General features: G+C 38.0%; 1 pseudogene; it reads right to left on the minus strand.

Annotated features, from left to right (window-relative positions):
- Positions 1–6,000: 6,000 nt before the first annotated feature.
- Positions 6,001–6,935, minus strand: LOC120309425 (annotated as a pseudogene).
- Positions 6,936–17,272: the final 10,337 nt, after the last annotated feature.

Raw genomic sequence — 17,272 nt, forward strand, 5'->3', positions numbered from 1 at the left:
TTCTGTTCTTCATTTGGTCTTTCTTGTAGGCCAGTTTGGTCTCTCCAGTAGTTAGTAAACCTTCCTGATATACTAATTTCAGTGCATCTTCATCATTGTTCTTCAGATATTCTTCCAAAGCCATTTTTTCTTCTTCAACCATCTGATGTACTTGTAGCATTCCACGCCCACCTATTTGCCTTGGTAGATAAAGTCTATCAATGTCACTGCGTGGATGAAGGGCACGATTCATTGTCATTATTTTTCTGGTCTGCCTATCCATTGCTTTTAGTTCTGCTTGAGTCCAGTCCACTATTCCAGCTGTGTACCTAATGACTGGGATTGCCCAGGTGTTGATTGCCTTTATGGTATTTCCTCCATTGAGTTTGGACTTTAAGATCTTCTTCACTCTCTTGATGTATTCACCTCTAACCTTTTTCTTGACTTCAGTGTGCTTGATGTTGTCAGCTTGAAGGATACCCAAGTATTTGTAGTAATCTTCCTCATCCAGACTCTTAATGTTATTTTCATGGGGCATCTTGATTCCTTCAGTTTTCACTATTTTTCCTTGTTTGATAGCAAGTGTGGCACATTTGTCCAAGCCAAACTCCATTACAATATCTTGGCTATATATACGGACAGTGTTGAGCAGCGATTCTATTTCAGATGATGTTTTTCCATACAGCTTCAGATCATCCATATAAAGGAGGTGGGATAGTCTGGCAGATGTTTTTGATGTTTGATAGTCATGTCCTGAGTTATTCAGTATTGTTGACAGAGGAAACAGTGCAATAACAAATAGTAATGGTGATAATGAATCTCCTTGAAATATTCCTCTCTTGATATTAACCTCTCCCAGCTTTTCACCATTGATCTGCAACTGTGTCTTCCATTGTGCCATCGATCTTTGCACAAATTTTCTGATGTTTCTACTGAGTCCTGTTATTTCTAGGCACTTTATTATTCAATAATGTGGCAGAGAGTCAAATGCCTTTTTGTAGTCAGGTTGGTCTTCCTTCTCTTGCAGTTTTCCAAGATCATTTTGTCTATTAGGAGTTGATCTTTTGTTCCTCTGCTATTGGGGCGGTTTCCTTTCTGCTCAGGTGGAAAGAGATTGTTTTCAACTAGATGCTGTTGCACTGCATCAGCTACCACACCAGTTAGTAATTTGAATGTTGTTGGTAAACAGGTAATTGGCCTGTAGTTGCCTGGTGTTGCCCCTTTTGCTGGATTTTTCATTATTAGGTAGGTTTTCCCAGTTGTTAGCCACTTTTCAATTTCTCCTCCTTGTAGTATATTGTTGAACTGCTTGGAAATGAGTGGGTGTATAACAGTTAGATGTTTCAACCAAAACCCATGCAGTTCATCTTCACCTGGTGCTGACCAATTTTTGATTTTCCTTGCTCTTTTTTCTACCATTTTTGTTGTTATTACTAGTTCTTTCATTTCAACTTCTGTTTTATTTGCATCCACCTCTTTTAACCAAGCCGCATCCTTGTTGTATTTCTTTGGGTTATCCCATATCTGCTTCCAGAACTGCACTGTTTCTTCCTTGTCAGGTACTGACTGATTCCTTGCAGTTTCTCCATTGATGGATTGGTAGAAACGTTTCTGATTGGATTGAAATTGGAGGTTCTGCCTATAGTTTGCAATTCGAGCTTCATATCTACTGATTTTCCTGGCTATAGCTGTTATTTGTTGCTTTATTATTTCCAGTGCTTCCTTGATCTTCCTTGTTTCTAAGTGGTATTTCTTGATTAGGTATTCTTTGGTCTTCTTGTTCTTCAGCTTCTTTTCTTTCATCTGTTCTAGCTTGCTTGCATGTGATCTTAACTTGCTGATCTTATTTTCTAGTCTAACCTTCCATTTTTCTGGTGCACTGTTTGTTTGTTTTTCTTTTTTTGTTGATTTTGCATCCCAGGTATTCTGTTATAACTGCAGCTGTGCTGTACATTAGTTGGTTTGTTTCTTGCAGTGAATTGGTGCTTATACTTGATATTGCAGTATTTGCATCTTTTAATGCTTGTGCTAGCTGTTTCTTTGGAACAAGCTTCAATGCAGGTAGCCTTATTCTGTTGTTTTTGTGCTGTTCTAGATGCTCAGTTATTCTTTGTTTCAATTCTTTTATTTCTTTAGTTAGAGGGTTTTGTTCTTCCTGAGGAAGAGGTGCCTGGTTTCCAAATGAGAACAGTTGTATATCTCTGCTAGATTCCTTCACTGCCAACTCCCCCTGGTTTGCCTCTACATTCTGAATTACTTCTGGTAAGGCTTTGATTTCTTTGCCCTGGGTAAACCTTTGCAGTTCGCCCAATTCTGTTTCTGTGAATACTTTATTTCGTATTATAAATCGGCGTTGATCTGCTAGTCTCTGTTCTGTTATTTCTGATTCTGGATGTTGTTCTTTCCAGAACAGGTGCATTCGTTTTAGATATCCTCTTCTTGTTGGACTTGATCTGTAGTAACAGATCATTATTTCTTTGTTTTCCATCACTGTGTATTTGGGACGGGTAAACACTTTTTCTTCCAGTAGTTCTGCAGCTGCTGGCCCTGGTTGCTCAGCCAACAGTCCTGAGTCCTGTAACCCATTTTTCACCAGATATCCAGGAACTCCAATATCTAGCGCAGACCTTGTTAACCCGGGAGACGTCCGAGCTGGAATGGCATTCTGCAATTTACGTCTCACCATATTTTTTATGGGAGAGACACTCTTTGTCTGACTGCTCTGATGAGACCTGTCCAGTATGGTTGAACCTCTGGCATAGCTCTCATCTTCCTCAGAGTACACAAGCCCCACAACCACGTCAAGTTATTATTATTATTATTATTATTATTATTATTATTATTATTATTATTATTATTTACTATTGATTGATAACAGAATAAGCAGGAGCCTTGGAGGTCTTCTAGTCCCATCCGCTGCTCAGGCAGGAAACCCTACACTCTTTCAGACAAATGGTTGTCCAATCTCTTCTTCAAAAGTTCCACTGTTGGAGCATTCAGAACTTCTGGAGGCAGCTTGTTCCACTGGCTAATTGTTCTGTCAGGAAATTTCTCCTTAGTTCTAGGCTGGTTCTCCCCTTGATTAGTTTCCATCCATTGTCCTGCATTCAGATGCTTAGGTTGACTCCCTCTTCTTTATGGCAGCTCCTTAGATATTGTAACTCTGCTATCATGTCACCCCTAGTCATTCTTTTCATTAAACAAGACCTACCCAACTGCAGCAACCATTGTTCCTATGATTTAGCCCCTCATCATCTTTGTTGCTCTTCTCTGCAGTTTTTCCAGACTCTTAACATTTTTTTTATATCATGGCAACCAAAACTGGATGCAATATTCCAAGTGTGGTCTTATCAAGGAATTATAAATTGATATCATTATATCAATATACATTTATATATCAATATATAGAGAGAAATCTTCTATATTTAACTAATCAAGCAGAGATCAGAATAAGAATTAATCAGTGGAAAAGCTTGCCTTCAGAAGCTGGGGGTGCTCCATCACTGGAGCTTTTTAAGAAGAGACACCATTTCAGATAAATGGTTGTCCAATCTCTTCTCAAAGACCTCCAGTGTTGAAGCATCCCCAGCTTCTGAAGGCAAGTTGTTCCACTGATTAATTGCACTAATTGTCAGGGAATTTCTCCTTAGTTCCAAGTTGGATCTATCCTTAATAGGTTTCTATCCATTACTTCTTGTTCTGCCATAAGATGCTTTGGAGAATAGGTGGACCCCTTCTTCTAAGAGCTATGGCAATATTGGTACCAATAAAAGAGAATATTTGTAGCTTATGGTTGAATGAGGTGTCCCTGGTACTCTTTGAGTTTGCTTTTTAAGCCATCTCTTTACCAAACTAGGTAACATCATCAGAGCTAGCACTGTGCTGGTACTAGCACTGATGATGTTACCTAGTTTGAGTAATGAAAAGTCTTCAAGAAAACAAGTAAGCTGAGAGAGCACCAAGTGGCCCCAATATTGATGTTATTTAGGAGACAGGAATGACTGAATCCACTCTTCTTTATTTTCTTCCCCTCAGAAAGATAACCAGAGGATTACAAAAGCTTAATGATGAATTCCAGCCTGTGAGATCTGGATGCTACAGAGAATTATTATGGATATAATGATTCCAGTGAGTTCACAGAACAGCTCACCTTTTCTGATGTAGAAGTGATTCTTTGGAGAGGCATTACTTAATGGTCTGTTGTATTGGATTTGTGGGCAATGGCTGCATCATTTTGCTACTTAGCTTCCAGGTGAAGAGAAATTGTTTCATCACATTCATCCTTAACTTGGCCATTGCAGACTTTGGGTTCCTCACATGTGTAGTTATATATTTTATCAATACATTTATAGACTTTCTAGGAAGCATTTTCAGCTTCATCTTTTTTTCTTTCTCCAACATGAAGTACATCAATTTTCACTTTCTTATGACGGCCATCAGCATCGACCAGTGTGTGGCTGTCCTCTTCCCAATCTGGCATTGCTGTTCCTGGCCAAAACATTTGTGCCCTGCTGTGTGTGTCTTTCTCTGGATCGCCTCTTTCCTCCTTGCTGGAACTGTGGACATTATGATGGTCACAAAAGTCATTCTAAATGACAGCCTCTCCAGTCTTCATTTCCTTGTGACTGCTATAGTTTGCCTTCCATTGATCACTCTCTCTACTGTGCTCCTTTTCATCAAAGTATGTCTTAAATCGAATCAGAAGAATCAGGGTCGGCTTTTACGGATGATTTTAATCACTCTTCTCTGTTTCCTCATCCTTGCTTTTCCATTATCTGTTATTGCAGTGATTCTTAGTTTTTCTAGATTTGAAGCTGAGAATAAAGTGGAATATTTGGCATTATGGAGTCTACTGCTTTCTTGTCTAAATAGCAGCATTAATCCAGTGATCTATTTTCTAGTTGGGAGGAAAAAAGGAGCTTGGTCCAAGGAGAGCATGAAGGTCCTTTTGCAAAACGTCTTCAAAGAAGGTGAAGTTGCCAGAGGGAGACAGAAGAGGTGAAATCCTCTCACAAGGCCTTTGTGCTACTTTCTCTGTAGCAATGAATAAGTTGCACTTGAGGCTGGAATCTTATAGGTGGGGACAAATCTCTTTCCACACTTTGACTCTTTCATCTGACATACAGAGAACTGCATTTCAAGAGATGCCTACATCAGACCCCAACTAATGCTGTGCAGGAAATGAACTGCATGACATTTATAAAATACTCAGCTTACTTTGCTTTCTAGAAATGATATTTTTATTTCTAGATAAGCACCAACCATGCCTGCTGCTTCTAGATGTTGCTTAAAGGCAACTAATTCATGAAATGAGGCAACAGTGAGGAAAATTAAATTAAATTAGAAACCAGTTGGAATTCAGTAATTAATGGTGAAGCTTTAGCCTCTTAATAAAAAGGGAAAGAGCAAGAGAGACAGTTTTCACGTAAATTCCGTTCCATGCCTTGGGAGCAACAGAAGAGAAATGGGGGCCATAGGAAAAATTACAAACCCCCAGGCTGTAATATCAGTGAATGTTATCTCTGAAATGTGTGAGGATCAAAACTGTCATATTTTATTTCAGAAAATGTATCCTGTACATATTTTTTTCCTGCTCTTTCCTTTTGTTATGTATACAATTAGCAAAGCTGTATGTTCTTCTGTCAAGTGCTTTAGGGACAAAACCTTTGCAATTATATAGGAAATAAACATACATAAAATGTGAAAAGTTAATTTTTTTAAAAAAAACATGCATTAATAGGAGTTGTTATGCTATAAAGAAGAATTGTATGACGCCAGACATATTTCATTTTATGAAATAAAGAATTACATGAAGTGAGATATAATTTCATGGGATGAAATAAAAAAGATATATGAAGTCAGACACTTTCTGTACAAACATTTCTCTTTGAAAATTACGAATACAGCAGTATTTCCTTTTTTATTGTTTGGCGTTAGCTACTTTGTTTGATAAACTTGCTTTTTATCAAATGCACATATTATTTATGGCTATCAAACGTGAATTACAGTGACAGTAAGACTTCACAAAAGTTCTTCCTTTGCAGCTTGCTGTTCCTCCAGGCTGCCCTTCTGCTCATCCTTGAAGACTCTTTGAAGAGCCACCTTCAAGGATGTTCTGGGCTGATTCTTTCCCCTCTGCTTCCTCCCCACTAAGAAATAAAGGAGGGGGTTGATGCTGCTCTTGAGAGTAGCACTTCCTATTCCAATTGTCAAGAGGACGGGATGAGGGAAACTGAAATAATAAATGACATATGAGGCATACATTGGGAGAGAAAAAAGGAGGAAGAAGAAGAGAGCCAGCAAGATGGTGGTGAGGAACTTCCTTTGATTGCATTGTGATTTAGACCTCATGTGAATCCAGAGGGTCACAGTAGACAAAACCATGAGAGGGGTACAAAATAAGCCATTCAAAAGAAGCTGGTAAAGCAAAGGTGAAATTCTTTTGTTCCTGGTCTGGTGGAGAATAAAGTGCACTACAGAGAGCAAGAAGGAGAGGATCCAGATGGGTCCACAAACAAGAGTGGAGAAATATGGCGGTTGATGGCAGTGATGCCGGGGGGGAAGAGGACAGACACACAGCTGTCCAGGCTGATGGCCATCATCAGAAACTGGCTAGCAGAATAGGTGAAGGAAAAGAACTCAAAAAACAAGAAGAAAAAGGTTTCGACTATGTAAGTTACTTTATAAAAAGTTTACATCCCCACAAATATAGCTGCCATAATGAGGGATGTGAGGACCCCAAAATCAGCAATGGAAGGTTACAGGATTTAAATGGGGAAAGAATTCCTCTTAATGGAAAAGGCCAGGAGATAAATGGTCTTTCCATATTCTACCAGGCCCAAAATGCAAATAAGAGCAATGAAGCCATTGATACGATTTCGTGTTAAATTATCAACCAGCTGATTCTCTAGAGAAGATGTTTCTGGTATTTTAGAAATATTCAGAGCAGTTTCCATATTTTTGCTAATACAGAAAAAAAATGTTGCCTTTTTCTGGATCACTCCTTGAAAGTTCAGGAGTATCCAAAATAGTTTGGGGATGCACCCTGCTTCAAAAAAAAAAAAAAAAAAAAGAAAAAAGAAAGAAAGAAAGAAAGAAAGAAAGAAAAGAGAATCAGTTCTCTTACACACATAGTCTCTCTCTCTCTCTCTCTCTCTCTCTCTCTCTCTCTCTCTCTCTCACACACACACAAACACACACACACACACTTATTTTTCACTTACAGATATTATATCAACACATATGTATTTTTTTCATCATCTGATGAAAATTAAATCCCTAAAATCAATGCTACTTATGAGGCTGGAGAATTGCTGTACTTAGTAGAGACCCAAAATCTTCAAGATGCATTTCAGTAAAATTGCCACCAATTACTATTATTAGAATTATCAGGTATCAGGCATTTGTTTAACAACCGTCTCAAAACAGGTAGTAAAATTGGGCCACTTCTTGTTATGACCTATCCCAAAGATGCTTTTTCATGAGGCAACTGGACTTTCTTGTTTTTTTTTTTTCTTTTAAGATGTTTCGCTTCTCATTCAAGAAGCTTCCTCAGCTCTGACCTGTTATGTTATGGCCTACTTAGTGAGCAATGTGACGCTCAAATGAATAGGAAAGATTGCACTGTTATTTTTTGCTCTTTCTGTTAGCTGTTCTAGCAAGGGTGATCCCTGTAGTAGACAGGACATTCCTTAATCGCTCACAACTTCTGCCTCTAGAACAGTTCATGAGTCTGACAAGGGGTTGAACCCATTTTATTTGTAATAAATAAACAAGTTGCCCCTATTGGCTTGTAGTCAGGGACCAGATCATATAAACTGGAAGCTAAAACATATAAAGAGTGGTTGCTAGAATTGGGTTTGTCTAGTTTAACGAAAAGAAGGATGAGGGTGGACATGATAGCAGCCTTCCAATCTCTCAGAGGCTGCCACAAAGAAGAGGGAGTCAAGCTATTCTCCAAAGCACCTGAAGGCAGGACAAGAAGCAATGGATGGAAACTAACCAAGGAAAGAAGCAACCTAGAACTAAGGAGAAACTTCCTGACAGTTAGAACAAATAACCAGTGGAATAACTTATCTCCATAATTTGTGAATGCTCCAACACTGGAAGTTTTTAAGAAGAGATTGGACAACCATTTGTCTGAAATCATATAAGGTTTCCTGCCTGATCAGGGGTTTTGATTAGAAGACCTCCAGGATCCCTTAAACTCTGTTATTCTGTTCTGTTCTACTCTACTCTACTCTACTCTACTCTACTCTACTGTACTCTACTCTACTCTACTCTACTCTACTCTACTCTACTCCTATTCTATTCTATTCTATTCTATTCTATTCTATTCTATTCTATTCTATTCTATTCTATTCTATTCTATTCATTCTTAGATGTTTCTAGAATTTTCTTGGGTTTTTGTGCCCAGATCATGAACAATTCTTCTTTGTCTTCCTCCCATGAAGAAAAAGTATTCAGATAAAAGACATTGAACCAAAGTCAGACACACCAGTCAACAAGTCAGTGATGGAAAGATTGCTGTCACACTATCCAGAGGAAAAATCTGCTGTTAAAACGAGTTCTAAATTGGCTAGAGAATCCTGAGGCATTAGCTGATCTCATACTAATGGTCTCCAAATATTATCCTAAACTCAAAAAAGAGTATTTTGCAAATAACAATTACCACAACAGAAACTCTGCCTTTGCTGTAGACTTACCTGGTGATGAATCTCCAATAGCAATACCCAGCCTCTTTCAGGATCTAAGCATGAGGGTTTTTTTTTTTTTTCAATGAATCCCCTTAGCCTGCACTTGATATAAGTGCAGTTGAGAAAGAGAATGGAGCTACACCAAGCTTTCTCAGAAAAAAATAAAAAGAACTTGCACAATATTCTTCTGAATTTGGCGACTTTAAGTGTTATCGCACACAAGGAAGTTCTTGAAAACACGATCATATCTTGAAACCTGTAACAACCTAAAGATATCTGATAGAGAAGCAATCTAATCTGGGTGTCAAATTCCTGGAATCAAGGCCCATTAAAGGAGTAATGTCTTATGGCAGCAATTATTAAGTGTGACAGCAACTTCCTTGTTTTTCCAATGAATCCAAGAATACGTGCAAGTGTCCACCATCTTGACCATTTTTTCCTGTTTGCAAACATTGCGGTTAGTGTACACTTTTTAAGCAAATGCCGTTTTTGTTCCGAATTGGTTCAAGCAAAGTCAAAAACTTTCTGTATTTCCTTCCAAATAAATTTCTCATTTATTTTGAAGAAGAAGAAAAATAGTCCAACATTTTTGTCCATTTTTGTCCAAAGGGAAGAGAATTTTGGTGAACTTGTCATGAGTGGAACCTGGAGGTCTTCCAATTTCTTGATTAGTGGAAGAAAAGGCCTAATAGGAATGTCAAGACTCTCCCTGTAGAATCACTTTCAAGGAGTCTTCTCACAGTCCAATTCAATCCTAAAGCAAGCCAGGAGAAAAAGCCCTTTTAAATAAGGTTTCTCAGCCTAAGAAGAATGGACAGCTCAGGATACTGCCCTATTACCAAAAGAAACATAATGGAAAAGAATCCTTCTATCATCACCAACATTAGCTGAGGCTGAAAAGCACCACCATGAGAAGGTGTGGAATGAGTGAGTGAGTGAGTGAGTGAATGAATGAATAAATGACAGAATAAAAGAGTTGGAAGGAATCTTGGAGGTCCCCCTGATCAGGTAGGATGTCCTTTACCATTACAGACAAATCGTTGTCCAATCTCTTCTTAAAAACCTCCAGTGATGAAGCTGTTCCACTGATTCATTGTTCCAACCATCAGGAAGTTTCTCCTTAATTCTAGTTTGGCTCTCTCCTTAATTAGTTTCCATCCATTGCTTCTTGTTCTGCCTTCAGATGACTGACTGACTGACTGACTGAGTGAATGAATGAATGAATGAATGAATGAATGAATGAATGAACAAATAGATAAATAAATATTCTTAGCATGAGGCAGAAAAGCAACAAAAAAAAAAGAGGGAAAATTTCAAAGACTGTTTTCATTTTCAGAAATAAGAGACTTGAAAGCTATTTGGGTGTTTGATTCCAGAGTGAAATTCAAAAAACTGTGAATGGAAGGAAATTGGCTAGGCTAGTCAAGCTCTGTAACATGGTTGAACATTTTGAAACATATTTCAAGGGTTCAAAGAGACCACCTGGGGGCCACCTGCCACTTTCTTCTCAAACAAACAAACTTTACTTTCAGCACTACACATGATTCATTCTCCGCCTTTTCTGCGGCTGAGTTATACATTACACTAAACCAGAATGTCTCTATGTTTTGTATACAGGCCATGTTTAATGACATAGCATATTCGATGAACCAAGACAACAGGGATTAATGCCATCAACTCTGCTTTAGCAGTGGATGTAAACTTTTTTGAGATTGTTTTAGATACAGCAAAATCTGTGGTTAATGTTGTTCCAAACTATGGGGATTGTTACCTTGCATCCATAAAGCACATCAAGGGTGGCAATAAATCAGAATTTTTTTATCAATACCACTAAAAAGGAAAAAGAAGAAAATCAAGTAGCTCCAGGTAGCCTCAACGACTCTCTAAAATAATGCAAATGACCAACTGTCTTCAAGGAGTATAAGTCCTTCCATTCCCCACCATCCAGTCAGAGCTGAGAAAGCTTCTTGGATGAGAAGTGAAATGTCTTCAAAGAAGAATAAGAAAGTCCAGTTGTCTCCTGAAAAAGCACCTTTGGACATTGAACGTCTCCCTAGAGTTGAGCATGACAGGACAGGGGAAACCTTTATCGTTACCTAAAGCTAAAACAATTCTGAAGCTGGAATGGACATGCTCAGTGCTCTGATCTCAGAATGTTCTTCAGTGTGGACTATTAGCATCCCACTTTACCTAGTCCATCTTTTCTGCTCCCAGGAGCAAGAAGCTTCTTTGTAGGGTTTCATATGGCCTTGAGAGACACATTCAGAATCTGTTACAAAAACGAAAAGGACAGTCGCCTTCCCTGAGCCCTGGGAAAGGAAATAGAAAAAGTCTCAGGGGATATGAGAAGAGGGGGATGAAAAAGAAGACTGGAACTTTATTGAGACTGGTTTTATGAATAGTATCTGAAAGGTGTGTTTCCTGATCTAGAGAAACTTGAAGGACTAATAGTGGCAGCTCCCTCAATGCCTTCTGATTTTGTTTCATCAGAAGAGAACTTAATCAAAACATTTTAATGGAACATTTAGAGTGTTTTTGTTTCCTGAGCTATATAGAAAACAATGGCTTCTTTTATGAACTCTTAGTCTCTAGTGTCTGCCATCTCCAGGGAAGAAATGAAAAAGAGAGATCCAATTTTTCCCTTTCTTGCTTCTCTTCCTTCTACAATTTAATTGCCCATTAATGGTAATTTAAACATTTAAAAGGTATAATTTTTTCATACTAAGAAGAATTGGTTCTATAGTAGACATAGTTTTGGAAACATAGGTTACAGGAAGAAGAGTTTCAGGAATATACTAGCGGGCTCATGACCAGTTGGGTCACCATTTTAGAGGTATTTATCATATTTCCCCTTTTTCCCCTACCTCAATAATTTTCTATCGAGGATTCTATTTATTTATTTATTTGTTTGTTTGTTTATTAAATTTGTCTGCTGCCCATCTTGCCAGGAGATACAAGTGAAACGTATACAACTATAACATGAAAAGATAAGTAACATTTTTTTGAAAAAAAAATATAAAAGGTGCAGAAAAAGCCACTCCTCACCCGAAATCCCTACCAGATCCCTCAATGCCTTCCACAGGGAGAGGTCTTCCAATATCCTGCATTCCCTGGAAACACTGAATGTACATTTTTAGACGTGTCTACCTTGAAAATGGACCAAGTTGGACTCTACCGTCGTGCAGTCAAACAGCAGCGAAAGAATGTTTTCTGATAATTTTGATGCCATGAACTATTTTATATAATTTTCCAAATTTCAGTTCCCTGAAATTATGGGTCCCAGATTTGGACTCATTCTATAAGATAGCCCATTTGAGGTACTTTAGTGCAAAAAAATATTGGCCTACCATACACCATTTCACCCAGTTAAAGGTTATGGGAATGAGAGTTTTAGTTGTGTGTAGATACTGTAGAACGATTTGATTTACAAAGTACACATGATCTAGAACTTCCCTTAGAGACATCTGCCTAATGCATTTCTTTTTCAGGGTTATGGAAACCATTTTATCCCACATTTAAGAGTTCTGAAACACCTATGGAAAAAATCAGCACTGTGTTCTTAATTCTCGGCAAGGAATAATGGATTTCTTTAATCCATTAAGGTACCCAACCCGTTCTCAAAATATATATAAAGGCATCTCATTCGAACTTTCTGGCAAAGCACTCAGGCTTCATGATAGCACAAGAAGAATTTATAACCATTCCAGAAGAAGACGTTATTAAGGTCCAACACGAATTGGTGAAGCATAAGTGAGACTGGAAGAAGGTAAGACATTCTCTGTCTAAACTTTGAGGTATGGGCTGGTAGAACCCCAAAATCTTTCTCAGGGAAGATCAGAAGGAAATATTCATTTTCAGTCAGGGATAATAACATCAATAACAAGTGCAGCATCTTCTTATTCAAAATTATTTTATTCCTGTAAAGTGTTCTTGCAATTACTGTATTTGATAGCCCTTGCTTTCTTGTTTTTTATGTACCCCATATTTAAGCCAAAGCTTTCCTTTCTGTTGTAGAACTGGATAACTCCTGGAAAAGATGGGTCACAATTAGCATGAGAAAGGAATGGTAGACACTCAATGAATAAAGGAGGAAACTATTTTTTAGAAGCTTCTTGAATTTAGCTGGTTGCTCCTATCATCAACAACAGTAATAATAATAACAATATTTTTCCCACAAAGAAAGATTCCCTCCAGCCACTAAAAGTTTCCACCTTCTTTTTTTTCTGAAGAGTGAAATTAGTCATCTATGGAGATTCTGAGCCATCCAGGTCATGGTTGTCCCAAAGGTGCTTTTTCAAGAGGCAACTGGACTGTCTTGTTTTTCTTCAAAGATGTTCCGCTTCTCATCCAAAAAGCTTCTTCAGCTCTCAGAGAAGCTTCTAGAATGAGAAGCAGAACGTCTTGAAAGAAAAACAAGAAAGTCCAGTTGCCTCGTGAAAAAGCATCTTTGGGACAGTGAAATTAGTCATTAAAAAAAAAACCTTTTGTGGATAGTAGGAGTAATTATCTCCCTTGTGATATTTATTCTTCATTGTTGTGAGTTGTCCATTTTTGTAGTCATCAATATCATTGGTAGTTTTATATTCAGAATACTCTGCTGAATCGTTGATGTTTTCCAAACTGAAATCCATCAAGAGACCTTTGAAATGCTCCAAAAATCTCTTCTTTGAGAGTGGAAGTTTCTATTGGAAGGAAAGAAAGAAGAGTGGATTCAGTAATTGCTCAAAAATCATCAAGTCTTCATTTCTGTCTTTTCTCTGGAAAGATTGTGAACTGTTGCCAAACAGTTTTATTTATAGTACCATCATTTTGAAAATTTTCTAGTATGGTTCTTGGTATATAACTTACAGCAATAATATGCTAATATTGCTAATATTATGAAAAACCCACTCAAAACAGCCAGCTCTTGTGCAACTCACCATTGTGATAACAATAAGAGATGAAGATTGCCTCTCATATAAATGATAAAGTAAGGCTCGTACTGGATCAGTTTTTATCCGAGTAAGTGCTACAGATTCTGGCTTTTGGTGCCAAGTGGACTAGAGAATTTAGAACTGTCAGCTAACCAACTAAAAACCAGCAGTTGCAGGACTACTGAAAGAATAGGTATTTAATTGTTCACCAATATACAAAGATTGGATATAAGCAGAAAATATACCTATTACTATCAGTAGTAACAATAACTTGGGAGCCCTCTCATTACATCTCGAGCTCTGCTCAAACACCATGGCATTGACAAAACCACCCTCAGTTAATTGCAAAAGGCAGCTTTACTTGGAAATGCCTAGATCCTGTGATCGCTCTCAGATAGCCATGGCTATCCCAGGAAAAGAGTGGCAAAGCAGAACATCTGGCTGACTGTGTGACTAACTATAATTTCTTGAAATGGCTACATTATCCAACTCTCAAAGACTCTGGGCAGCACCCAATGATAAAATCTCAGAGAAACTATTATATGTTCAATTAAAAAAGTATCTCCCATTAGACAGGTAATTGCACCCAGAGAATTTCTATGAAAAAAGACGACTCTACGGGAAGATGAGAGAGTAATTCCAGACTGGAGGCCAAGAATTAGGATAGAAAAATTCCCGCCCACATGAAAATGCACAGCTGGCATACTTATCAAGCTACAGATATTCCAAGGAAAAATGTTTGTTTTATTGTGGTCTCACAGAAAGCTGAAATGAAGGAGAAATAAGTTTGCAAATGGTCTGATGATGGTTGATGAGAGAGATCCAGTCACAAACCAGAAATAGGACAAAATATACTTAACTGCTTAAATTTAATCTTAAAAAAATTCTTGCCTGTATTCTTCTTCTCTCTCTTATGCAGGGAGAGGGAGATGCAGGGACAGAAAAAGGCAGTTTTGAGATTCCCGTGCAGTCCAAGATGTAAGGAATGGATGCAAAATTCCTGAAACTTGAGAATCTTCATACACAAGCACAAAGGGAGAGCTTTATTGTGGAAATCAAGTAGTAGAGTAGTTGAAAAATAATGTTGGGTCATCAAAGAGAGAAATCTTGAAACGGGTCTCATCTCTGCACCAGGACCCTTAAACTCGTCAGTGTCAGATATTTCAATTTCTTAGCAGATATTTTCACTGTTCTGTTTGGATGGCTACCATTACATTTGAAAAGCAGTCCAGAAAAAAGTCAATTGTGATTTAGGTGACTATCCCCATATTAGTATTAAAAGTACATTTTTGATATGAAAAATCAGGGGCAGAAACTAGTAGCCAAGTGGATGGATATTAATGCATTTACTTATGTTTAAGATCTTCCAAATGTGTTATCTATTTGAAAATATTGGTCCAAAGTCTTCAAAGTTGGGAGAAGATTACTATGTGATGTTATTGATGGCTAGAGTAGCCGATGATGGCCAAAGCAGAGCAAGTTCCAGAGGAAAAATAATGGGTTTTAAGTCCTGTTCAGGTTAATTGTAGTTCCACTGAAGAAAAATAGTAGGTTCTATCCATGCTACGCTTTGCTTACAATGTCCAAAATATGTCATTGTAAGGTGATAGTAAGCAGATCTTCTGAAGAAAAGAAATATTTCTGTTCTGGGATGGGTAAGCAGATCTTGTTAAAAGCCTCAGACACTGAGATATATTTTTTGTCTTGCACAATCAAATGTGAGCATCAAGTGATAAGACAGTCTGGTTCCTGTTATTTGCAAGATGATCACCAACTGTACAATGAGGAGGTTGCCCATGAGCCTTGGCAACTGTCAAGGAGAGAGATATTCTTCTTTTATTTCAGTTGAATTGAACCTCTCATCTGAGAAGTTTTATGGTGAACATCTGATTGTAAATTTCTCGCCTTCATGCAAAAGATGACAGAAATTGCCTCTTGTTTATAGCCTTCCTATACTCTGGCTTGGGTTTACTGGAGCAGAAGGTGGGGGGGGGGTCTTCTAAAAGAAGCTTAGTGCTGTCATGACACTGCCATGGAGTGATGCTATCAAATGTCGGCCTATTTGGTATGCAATTTTTTCTGCATAGCTGAGGATCCTATGAACCCTTACCTGGCCAGGTCAGCCTCTTCTTAACACTTTCCTGTTTTACTCCAAGGAACTCTGTGATGCCCCTCAACACTGCTAGACTCAAGAGATACCATTCCTTTTTAGAGGGGAATAGAAAAGGACCTAAAATCATCATATAGGTAAGTAGATAGATAGCTAAATAGCTAGATAGCTAGATAGCTAGACAGCTAGTTAAGTAGATAGATAGATAGATAGATAGATAGATAGATAGATAGATAGATAGATAGATAGATAGGTGGGTGGGTGGATGTTTTGTATACTTGATATTTATATGTCGACTGTCATATCAGTCTCAGTTGAGGTTTCCTGGTTTTTTACTCATTCTCCAACCAATTTTTAGCCAACATGACAATACAAGTATGTCAGAAGCAAATAAACTGTTTGAAACCCAAATGTCAATGCTGCAAATACTGTATTTTCTTGCTTTGACAATATGCAGAAATGTCTGGTATTTTGGGGGTTAATACAGAGCAGAAGGGGGGGGGGGTAAAGCCCGGGAAAGAAAGAGGAAGGAAACCTTTGACCTTCACACTAATTGGATAATGTGATATATGACAGCTAATTTAAAGAGGGAACATGCTGATAATTTAACTGCTCAGAGGAAGAGAACCTAGATCTTAGCATAAACCTTCCGTTATGCCTGTGCCGACATTTTGAAGCAATAAAAGACTTTTAGGGAAATCAAAGCCTGGAAGTTCTTTGAAGTGTTTCGTTAGCCGGAACCATAACACCAAGATCAAGGAAATAAAATGTTTCTTTAGCTTATCCTTAATTCTTTCTCATCAGTTTTGGCTTTTCAGTTCTGTATGAAAACCCATCTCATTTTTGTGCCTCAACTTGGAAGGTTCCAGTTAATCACAGACAATTTGCGCACACACACACACACACACACACACACACACACACACACACACACTGGAAATGTTCTATATTTAACTAATCAAGGAGAGATCAGAATCAGAATTAATTAATGGAACAGCTTGCCTTCAGAAGCTTTAAGAAGAGACACCATTTCAGACACCATTTCAGACCAATGGTTGTCCAATCTCTTCTTAAAAACCTCCATTGTTGAAGCATCCCCAGCTTCTGAAGGCAAGTTGTTCCACTAACTGTCAGGGAATTTCTCCTTAGTTCCAAGTTGGATCACTCCTTAATATGTTTCCATCCATTACGTCTTGTTCTGCCCTAAGGTGCTTTGGAGAATAGGTGGACCCCTAGAAGCTATGGCAATATTGGTACCAATAAAGGAGAATATTTGTAGCTTAGGGTTGAAATGAGGGGTCCTTGATACTCTTTGAGTTTGCTTTTTAAGCCATCTCTTTACCAAGCTAGGTAACATCATCAGTGCTAGCACTGTGCTGGGACTAGCACTGATGATGTTACCTAGTTTGAGTAATGAAAAATCTGCAAGAAAACAAGTAAGCTGAGAGAGCACCAAGTGGCCCCAATATTGATGTTATTTCAGAGACAGGAATGACTGAATCCATTCTTCTTTCTTTTCTTCTAATAGGAGCTTCTACTCCAAAAGATAATCAGAGGATTACAAAAGCTTAATG

This window comes from Crotalus tigris, unplaced genomic scaffold (assembly GCF_016545835.1).
Source record: "Crotalus tigris isolate CLP2741 ecotype Arizona unplaced genomic scaffold, ASM1654583v1 scf7180000018016.4438896, whole genome shotgun sequence".
Classification (NCBI taxonomy): domain Eukaryota; kingdom Metazoa; phylum Chordata; class Lepidosauria; order Squamata; family Viperidae; genus Crotalus; species Crotalus tigris.